Here is an 11,315-nt window from a genome sequence, read left to right as displayed (position 1 = left end):
AGAACAATATATGACTAATGCATGGGTTACTTCCCTTCCTTCACAGATTTCAGTCAGCTTATTGATTGCCTCCCCCACCCTTCTCGAGCCCCATTAAACTTCCTTGGTAACAAAGGGTGGGTGGTGAGGTAACATGACCTAATTTCTAGGAATCAGGAGGTGGTGGGGACTGGGGGAAGGGGGAGTTAGTGGTGGGGATTGGAGAGCGGGAGTTAGTGGTGGGACTTGGGGGAGAGGGGAGTAGTGGTGGGGACTGGGGAAGTCTGTGTGAAGTCTTTATTGTATCCATACAAATATGCGCGCTGATTGACTCTTTATTATATCCCTTCATCAAGTAAACCGGTCTAACGAGCCTGACCACAGTCAGTACCATGGACTAGTGCAGACCAGGGTTTGTACAGATGACAAGTCACACTTACATGTCATTTACAATCATACGTCACCCTCCTGTGAATAACCCGTTTATTTATTACAGGGGCTAATGAACATTATTATGACCTCATGTAAGCAGGGGTCAGGGTGTTTGGTCATGCACTTGTTTTTAAGGGCTCAAAATAAATCGATGACCTCAATTGAGTACAGGTCATAAAAAAGATGATTCTGTATCATGAAAATATTCATAATTTAAGATAAATACATTGTTGTTTGTTGTATTTTGTCTACCTATATACTGCTTTACAACAATATAAACGTAATGTGACAGACTTTGCACCTTTGAATCTTACTGGATGACATCACCTATTTATTTAGATCATCACTATGAAAAGCTCTTCACTCCATGGGTATAAACCAGGAAATTTTAATATCACCAGGTTGTCACATATAAGTCCAAACTACCCTGTATTAATATTGATGATGATCTGACAAAGTCTCATCAGCTGAGACAATCAGTATGTGAAATCTTCCTACCCTTCCTACTGATCATTCTCCATGTTATCACCATACAGTTTTGTAGCTTCATGTACAAAGCCTCTATATAATCGTTACTCTACACAATAACTTTGAATTGAAGCTTGTGCTAGGACTACATGACCTAGTTTAAGCACCATTACATCATCCGGTTAGAGACTTTCACCTGCACATCGACAACTTGGGTGTCACCTGTTTACTCAGAGCACATATCACTGTTGGAATATTCCATATTTTAACTGACATACAGGACACTACACAAATAGGGGTTGTACAGGTGAATTATCCTTTGTAAGTTTGAACTCAGGGGTAGGGATGCAGGGGTATATGTCTCCTCTTGATGCCACACAGGTAAAGAAGCAGTAGGACTACACCATTAACAAGCTAAGAGCTTTCAAAATTGATTTCAAGGACTACCTGAACAATAAATTTCCAGGTAACGCTGAAAAAATAGGTCAATAATATGTGGCCACCTGGTGATGGCTGACTGTCTAGACATTCGCTGATTTATAGCGCCATCATCAGGGGGAATTCCCTGCTGGAGCTACAGGTATTTTGGTCCAGTGTTTTGAGGCGTTACTAGGAAGTCAACAGACACTTTGATAGAGTCCCTGACAATGCAACCATGTCAATATAGGGATTCACAGGTAAACAGCAGCTATGTTTAATACTCTGATGGATCTTCTAGAATAATAAAGCATTTTTAAAAAGTCCACAAAGACAGATTGGGCTGGTAACTCAGCTAGTCCAAGGACAGAGACCAAGGTGTACAAGTTGTAGTGACACATAGTTACAAACAGAGGCCTCCCTGGCTTAGTGACACATAGTTACAAAGAGAGACCTCCGTGGCTTAGTTGGTTAAACACCAATCAAATAAATAAATAAATAGTTACAAAGACTAAGAAAAATCACACCATCATAACATTGAGGCTGCCAGTTCACTACAAGAACTACAAATGCTAAATTAAATCCTAAGTGGATTAAAGTTTGGTGATTAAAATTCTGCAACTTCTATATACCACAGATTTCTTGTTGGACCTAAAGGGGAAACTTCACTGTAACTATTTCACACACATTACTGATGAGGAAGAGGGAACTCGACTGTGCACCTCATGATTTTTATACTATCAGCAAACAGGAAACAGATGAAAACTGAGTACCCCAGGAAATCCACAGACAAATCCCCATGCAAGTTTACGACAGATAATGATATTTCACACAAAACACAACATCCTTCGTCAATGTGGAATACATATTTTTATTTACAGACAAGCACACAATTCTGTATATTGCATAAATAATTAGGACGTTACACAAAACTGACCATGTAAATATATCTAACAGATCGGAGTATATACATTTGCACTTCATATACATATATGCCAAATAATTATTATGCATGACTGTTTATCCTTAGCACTAATATCAGTTTTATAACATGCATGTACAGTTTTGCTACACAGTCCACGTGTACCTAACACCTCATCAGCACTGCCTTACTTACCACAGGTACTGGGATTCTTCAGCCTTTTCGCATGTTTACAAGGTGTTTATTCGAGCATATTCTGAGGGCATTATTTTGAGTAGACAAAATAAAGATAAAAATTATACTTGAAACCCTGAAATTGGTCAATCCAACCAACGTAGTTTTGTCTCCAAAATCAAATTAAAAATGTGCATAAATTGCACTGAAAGTTATTCTTTGACCTCAATAAAGGTAGATCTATATGTACCAGGGTGAGACCATTAAATAGCACTTAGGAAAAATGAGGCTAGCTTGATGGCGGCAGCAGCAGCACCTTTACAGATCACTAACAGGGGTAAACCCATGAGAGCCACATCACCCCATATCAAATCACAGGTACAGATATGAACATACAAACCCGGGTCACCTATGATCACTAATAAAACTACTTCTTTATTTAAACACTGGTGCTCAGGTATCAGGAAGAATTGTATTGATACTTAGCTGTCAAATTTATGGCTCGACCCATTTAGCCCCTTAACAGTATGTATCTAATTGACCAACCGAGTTCAATCCACCAACCGAGTTCAATCCACCAACCTCCTGACCCATTACAATCAACCAACTGCCACACTAATCATACCCAACCTAACTCCTGATCAATCAAAACCAACCAAATTAAGCCAACTCAGCAACTAAAACCAACTTGTAGCAGAGCCACCCACAGGTGTATTACATGGGCCCCCAGGGGTGGAGATGTGGCATTAGACACAAATCAGGCAGTTTACACCATTCACCATGGACACAAACTAAGCAACAGCTGGTTTGCATGCAAAGCTATGTTCATGTAATCATACAGACATTTATGTCAGGGAGATACATATAGATGACAGAGGATGTAGAGGTCCTTCACAATTATCAATACCTAAACAACAGTTTACAACACTCAGCTAAAATACTAATATATGAAAAATCAGTCCACTTCAGAGACATCTACATCTATATAATACATTGTTATCCAATTAAAAATATAATGATAAAAGTCCCGCTAATAAAAGTCAAGCAATAAGAAATGGCTATTAAAATTAAGCACCGTTTATTCACACCTTAAATGATAAAACTCTACTTAGGAGTGTCACCTGGGAAGCTGACAGCTCAGGACACAGTAGGAAAGTCTTATGGCCCTGTTTGAGCTTGATACACATGCCTGCCATTCTCCACTCTCCTCTGAATTCTCAAGCAAGTATCCCTCTCAGAGGTAACAGACTAAAGACCCCAATCCAGAAATTCTACTACAAGAACCTCTCCAAGGATAACACACAAGCACATGCACAATTCAATGACATAGCACTTTTAACACCTGGCATGAAGCTGGTTCAATAGTGAGACTGTTGCCATGGCAATCAATACCTTCCCTTCATCCACCACCACATGTGTACATCCTATAGAGGGGCATCTGACAAAGTGTTGCTGCTAACACCGCAATTTGTCACCCTTCTGTGTGTTTGCATAAGTCCAGACATGCATGATGTACATTTTGTAAGATTTTCAATATAATTATGCTTATAAAATCTTACTTTTTGTATAACCACGGGGTTGACAACCCTCATCCATATATGATTGTAGTTTTAGATTCATCATGAAATAATTAAGATGCTTCAATTTCATTAAATTGTCCATTAAATTTTGAGATTAAAAAAAAAAGAAATGATGTCAAAGAAACCTGTTCTACATTATGTAACTTTGGTTATCCCAACCGAAATAAGAACTACAATGATACCCCTGTATCAGCACTACAATGATACCCCTGTATCAGCACTACAATGATACACCTGTATCAGCACTACAATGATACACCTGTATCAGCACTACAATGATACCCCTGTATCAGCACTACAATGATACACCTGTATCAGCACTACAATGATACACCTGTATCAGCACTACAATGATACCCCTGTATCAGCACTACAATGATACACCTGTATCAGCACTACAATGATACACCTGTATAACACTCAAATCAATTTTATGTGAAAGATAATCACTGAATACCGCTACCTGTACATTACATGTACATGTTCACGACACAACAACAACATAACATAAAGAAGACACCCTCTACAACAACACATTATATTATATGTACAAACCATTTAATAAATCACTCACTATAAGGAATAAATTAAAACAGTAAAAATATGACAGATAAATACGACATCAATATTCTTTTGCTTTAGGAGCAAATATTCCAGTGTAGAATGTCATTTTCTCATGCACAGGCACTGAGTCCATCTGTTACGTACCAGGTAAAGGACACTTGATTATTATTGATAGAAACTCATTATTAAGTGCTGTTTTATTACAATGATGCATATCACATTCGCACCTTAAAGTACATTCTGTGCTGATACAGCTACTGAGGTATATCAAAAACTCACACACAATTTGGCTCAGTAATTTTACATGTTCTTCCTGATATTTTTGTTTCAGAAGCAGAATCAAGTTTGAGATCATTTGTTACATTTATGTGGAACAGAAACTGAAACTGTTTCCATACAGGAAATTAAATATTACATGTGTCTCTCGAATGTCCCACAATGGGACTTCCCACGGATTGCATGATCAACCAACGCATGATTAACCTATCAATGATTAACATATGCATGATTAACCAAAGCGTGATTAACCAAAGCGTGATTAACCAAAGCATGATTAACCTATAAATGATTAACCAAAGCATGATTAACCTATAAATGATTAACCAATGCATGATTAACCTATGCACGATTAACCAAAGCATGATTAACCTATGCGTGATTAACCAAAGCATGATTAACCTATAAATGATTAACCAAAGTATGATTAACCTATAAATGATTAACCAATGCATGATTAACCAAAGCATGACTAACCTATGCATGATTAACCAATACATGATAAACATACAATTAAGGTTGTGGAACTTAACACTTGTCTCTACTCTTGACACTATCATATTTTTCAGAAACAAGTAACTAAGAAAGTGGAAAGCTTCCTACATGTGCTGTGGTTCCTTCCACAATTGAACTCTTTACTACAGAGGAGTATGTTCATCCACCAATGGGTGTAACTCACACTAGTCAGCTGACCTTCTCAATGTCATTATAGGAGGACACTCACTGTTTGACCTGTATATGCATGCAGGCCGTAACCAACACTATTCACATGCACAACCCATTATTAGATCAGCTATATGTACATTTGGTGAGTGAGTGCTTGGGGTTTAACGTCGTACTATGTACATTTGGTACAGATAGACACAATGTACTGGGCATGAGTTGTACTGTGTGTTAAGGATGTGTGATTCTGATGTGAATTTGCTGAATTTTAACATTATACAGTATTTATAAAATTCATGTGTAATTTTGCTGTGTACTGCAGAGTGTTAACATTGTAAAGTGTGTTGAGCATGTGTACTTCTACTGTGTACTGTTGACTTAACATTGTACAGTGTGTTGAGCATGTGTACAATTCTATTGTGTACTGCAGAGTGTTAACATTGTAAAGTGTGTTGAGCATGTGTACTTCTACTGTGTACTGTTGACTTAACATTGTACAGTGTGTTGAGCATGTGTACAATTCTATTGTGTACTGCAGAGTGTTAACATTGTAAAGTGTGTTGAGCATGTGTACTTCTACTGTGTACTGTTGATTCAACATTGTACAGTGTGTTGGGCATGTGTACAATTCTATTGTGTACTGCAGAATGTTAACATTGTACAGTGTGTTGAGCATGTGTACAATTCTATTGTGTACTGCAGAGTGTTAACATTGTACAGTGTGTTGAGCATGTGTACTTATACTGTGTACTGTTGACTTAACATTGTACAGTGTGTTGGGCATGTGTACAATTCTATTGTGTACTGCAGAGTGTTAACATTGTACAGTGTGTTGAGCATGTGTACTTATACTGTGTACTGTTGACTTAACATTGTACAGTGTGTTGGGCATGTGTACAATTCTACTGTGTGCTGCAGAATGTTAACATTGTACAGTATGTTGAGCGTGTGTAATTCTACCGTGTACTGTTGACCTAACACTGAACAGTATGTTGAGCACGTGTAATTCTACCATGTACTGTTGACCTAATACTGTACAGTATGTTGAGCATGTGTAATTCTACCATGTACTGTTGACCTAACATTGTACAGTATGTTGAGCATGTGTATTCATCACACATCCAGTTCTGCTCAAATGCTGAGCAACAACAAGGGTAACTGTGTACGACCGTCCCTGTCATTGACAAGCTGCTATATGCATATGGTTAATATCTCTAGTACAGGAAGCTGTACATAGCCATATTACACTCCAGTGACTGGGTGGCCCTCAGTGAATGCCTCGTGTATATATATCATGTTTAACATCAGACCAGGAGGACATTTAGGAGGGTACCTGTATATGTTACTGTACCTGCTGTTACGTGTACAGAATGTCAGGTGATATTGCACCACAGAGCCTGGTTTACATTCAATATCAGCCAGCAGACATAAACCTCTGTGTATACATTGTACACAGCCAACTGTGGGCTACAGGGCTGAAATCAATACAGTATCACTACCAGAGAGGTTTGAGGCCACACCCAGAGTGCCTGAACTACATAGGGTAGAGCAATCTATTTCCCCATCAGCACTGTAACTCCCCTCTACCACACCTATCCCACCAGCTACTCAAACCTGTCCACATAAACCAATGTGCTTTCTTCTAGGTCTATACAAAAATGTTTAATCAGTTATGTACACACACCAACAACATGGTCATATATGAAACACAAATTACCAATTATGACAAAATGACATGCCAAATAGGATTAAATAAAACAGTTACAGAGTATGTACTCTATGCCATATGATGCTGCGTTAACAAGGCATGTACTCTATTCCACACGACACTGCGTTAACAAAGCATGTACTCTATCCCACATGATGCTGCGTTAACAAAGCATGTACTCTATGCCACACGACGCTGCGTTAACAAAGCATGTACTCTATCCCAAATGATGCTGCGTTAACAAAGGATGTACTCTATCCCACACGACGCTGTGTTAACAAAGCATGTACTCTATGCCACACGACGCTGCGTTAACAAAGCATGTACTCTATCCCACATGACGCTGCGTTAACAAAAAAAGCATGTACTCTATCCCACATGATGCTGCGTTAACAAAGCATGTACTCTATCCCACATGATGCTGCGTTAACAAAGCATGTACTCTATCCCACACAATGCTGCTTCAAAGTCCTGATGTCAAACAAGACTGGAGCTGGGTGACACATCACTGTATTCAGGTGTATTATATATTCCACGGTCAACACATAAACATGTTCTAATTCACGAATTCCGAGTGGTATGTCCGTTAAAAAACTGGAAATATGTGTCCATAACAAGATACACGCGTCCTCTTCACCAGTAATCCCAGTATAATGGCTCACAGTAACAGCAGGAAAAATGATGTGGTGAGAAATACTCCGTAAAACTGTACACTTTTCACAGAAACATCCAAAACAGCAAACTTGAAGATATAAATGATAGTGCAGAGAAACTCTCCATTCAAAGAAACACAGATGTAGTGTCTGCAGTTGCAGCACCCATTCCAGATACTCCACACAAGTCAAACAGGACATGTCATGACACAGGTACAATGGAATGACAGAGGTGAGTGAAATAAAACATTACAACAGAAAACTTGTTCTCCATTCCATTCAGGCGATGAGTTTCCACAATATTGTGTGATCCTCGAACAGAGACTACAATCCTAAAATCTGTTTCATCTTCATCACTGAACGCAAAATGTCAAGATCCCTGGTTTAGGGCACATATAGACACTCTTCTTAATGTGAAGATAGCAAAGGCACAGGCATTTAACCCAGATATCTCAAGCTGGTGACAGTCCTGTTGGTGTCTTTTTCACTGTGCCCCATTTGTCCTGTCATTGTTTTGTGCACTGCTCTTGGACTTGTCTAGGATTCAAAGACAAGCATTATTAGACTTAAATTTTAAACCCTTTCAACAAATTCAAGTTAAACTTCACAGTCAGGAAATATATATTCAAACAACAGTAATATATCCAAAGAAACTTGCAAGAAACAAAACCGTTTTAAATCCACGATTTTAAAAAGAAACACGACCATGCACTCAACAAGCTCATCCATTCATATAACAAGCAGGATGTCGTGCCGGACTGTCCTAACGTTTGTTGAGGTTTGTGGACATGAATTTCAGCTTCATGTACATGTATCATTATACCTCATAGACTGAATGTTTTGGCAGATCAGTACAAGGTCACATAATATTCTGCCAAACATAATGTACAACGATCACGCGCTCAAGCAAAGCAATGTCAAGCTCACAAATGTGTCAAAACAAAAATGTGTTCCCAAAATGACGTCTAACACAAACCACCAGCTATAATGGAAGTTTATAATGAGCAGAATTAGGACAGAATCATGCAGAGAAACGTATGTATGTACACGCGCCATGTAACACATATATGGAATGGACTGAAACACTTGTACTGAAATGAAATGTGCTGCCTTAAGAGTTTAAAAACCACATATAAAATATATACATGTACATTTAAGATAAAATATATATATGCAAAGTAGATGTTAACATCAGAGTGTTTGTATGTGACTTCCCTACAGTAAAAGAGTCCATAAGAATGGTGTTCAGATATACTGTACAGAACAATGCTAGCCTCCATGCAGATACACATACCTGAACATTGGTATTGTCCCTATGTAGACAACAGAGTTACTGGCGCTCATATCTAAAGATTTGATCACTAAACCTCATCTGTTCCTCAAACACATGTGTTGGTCCCCCAGTGAGTTTGTCTGACCCACATGCACATCATGTGTTGGTCCCCCAGTGAGTTTGTCTGCACCACAAACAACATGTGTTGGTCCCCCAGTGAGTTTGTCTGACCCACATGCACATCATGTGTTGGTCCCCCAGTGAGTTTGTCTGCACCACAAACAACATGTGCTGGTCCCCCAGTGAGTTTGTCTGCCCCACAAACACAACATGTGTTGGTCGCCCTGAGAGTTTGTCTGCCCCACAAACACAACATGTGTTGGTCCCCCAATGAGTTTGTCTGCCCCACAAACACATCATGTGCTGGTCCCCCAATGAGTTGGTTTGCCCCACAAACAACATGTGCTGGTCCCCCAATGAGTTTGTCTGCCCCACATGCACAACATGTGCTGGTCCCCCAATGAGTTTGTCTGCCCCACATGCACAACATGTGCTGGTCCCCCAGTGAGTTTGTTTGCCCCACAAACACAAATGTGCAAAGATGAACAGAATCACTTAACACGCTTCCGGTAACACAAACATGAGGATCTGGTTACAAACCGGGTACCTAGACAGTACTACAATACACAGAACTAACCAGCTTTTCACAACAGTCAGTGTGTGGAACTGACTAGGCCCGACATGCATTCCCTCTTTCAAACAAAACCACACCCCAAATAATCAAAAAATGCCAGCTATCATGGTAACATATGCTATAAACACTGTCACATATAACCTTAACTAAGAACCCCATACATGTCCATGCAATGAAGTCAACAACAACACTCAATGGATTGACACTAGGTGTGGTCATAAGACGCAGGACTGGGCCTTACACTTGATGCATGGCATAACACCAAAGATACAGACATTTCATAAGCTTTCTACACGATGACATCCTCAAACATCCTGTATTTTTTTAAACCATTTGGCAGAATAAAAAAATAGATAGATTAGTCTCTGGTTTTCACAAACACTCCTGCTTTTACATGAAACAAAATTCAAATGTCAATCTTATTAAACTGTGGACTTTGGTCCACTTACACGGGTGTATATGTCATAGTGTGAGTGGTGGAACGTTTGTTGAAACCGTCTCAATCTTTTGCTGGAATGCTATCATTTTAAAACCATCCCCCCAAACTGACTCCACATATGTTAACAAGGTTACAATGCCTCACCTCACGATCGCAATGGAAAATCACGACAGATACAATAATACAGTTAACAATATCAGATAGAACAAGTTTACTGTTGGATTAGCTGAACTGTATCCCTTGTCTGTCAAACTCAACGGTGCATATCTCCTGTCTATCAACCTGAACGGTGTGTATCTCCTGTCTATTAAAATGAACCGTGTGTATCTCTATCACACTGAATGTGCATCTCTCATCTATCAAACTGAACAGTGTGTATCTTTAGTCTATCAAACTGAATGGTGTGTATCTCTAGTCTATTAAAATGAATGGTGTGTATCTCTAGTCTATCAAACTGAACAGTGTGTATCTCTAGTCTATCAAGCTGAATGGTGTGTATCTCTAGTCTATTAAAATGAACCGTGTGTATCTCTATCACACTGAACGTGCATCTCTCATCTATCAAACTGAACAGTGTGTATCTTTAGTCTATCAAGCTGAATGGTGTGTATCTCTTGTCTATTAAAATGAACCGTGTGTATCTCTATCACACTGAATGTGCATCTCTCATCTATCAAACTGAACAGTGTGTATCTTTAGTCTATCAAACTGAATGGTGTGTATCTCTAGTCTATTAAAATGAATGGTGTGTATCTCTAGTCTATCAAACTGAACAGTGTGTATCTCTAGTCTATCAAGCTGAATGGTGTGTATCTCTAGTCTATTAAAATGAACCGTGTGTATCTCTATCACACTGAACGTGCATCTCTCATCTATCAAACTGAACAGTGTGTATCTTTAGTCTATCAAACTGAATGGTGTGTATCTCTCGTCTATCAAACTGATGCAAGCAAAAACACATCTACAATGTTCCTATCTGCTGAAGACATTGTTAATATTTCATCTAAATTCTCCAGACATGAATAAAAGAGCTCAAAAATGAAACACCACGTCTCCACACTGAACAAATAGAG

General features: G+C 38.9%; 1 protein-coding gene across 4 annotated transcripts in view; it reads right to left on the bottom strand.

Moving 5' to 3' along the window:
* The window catches only part of LOC135462119 (uncharacterized), a 42,025-nt gene that overhangs the window by 14,288 nt on the left and 16,422 nt on the right, over positions 1 to 11,315 (bottom strand). Inside the window, exon 1 of one of the 4 annotated variants that reach the window (XM_064739482.1) lies at positions 1,076 to 1,302. The exons of the other annotated variants lie outside the window; for them this stretch is intronic. The gene's annotated coding sequence lies outside the window, so the exon portion shown is untranslated. Of the gene's footprint in view, positions 1 to 1,075; positions 1,303 to 11,315 lie in introns of those variants that run through there. 4 annotated transcript variants of the gene reach the window in all.

The sequence above is a fragment of the Liolophura sinensis genome, chromosome 1 (assembly GCF_032854445.1).
Source record: "Liolophura sinensis isolate JHLJ2023 chromosome 1, CUHK_Ljap_v2, whole genome shotgun sequence".
NCBI classification, from domain to species: Eukaryota; Metazoa; Mollusca; class Polyplacophora; order Chitonida; family Chitonidae; genus Liolophura; species Liolophura sinensis.
Note: the sequence above shows the minus strand (reverse complement) of the source record. Positions and strands in the feature narration are given on the sequence as shown.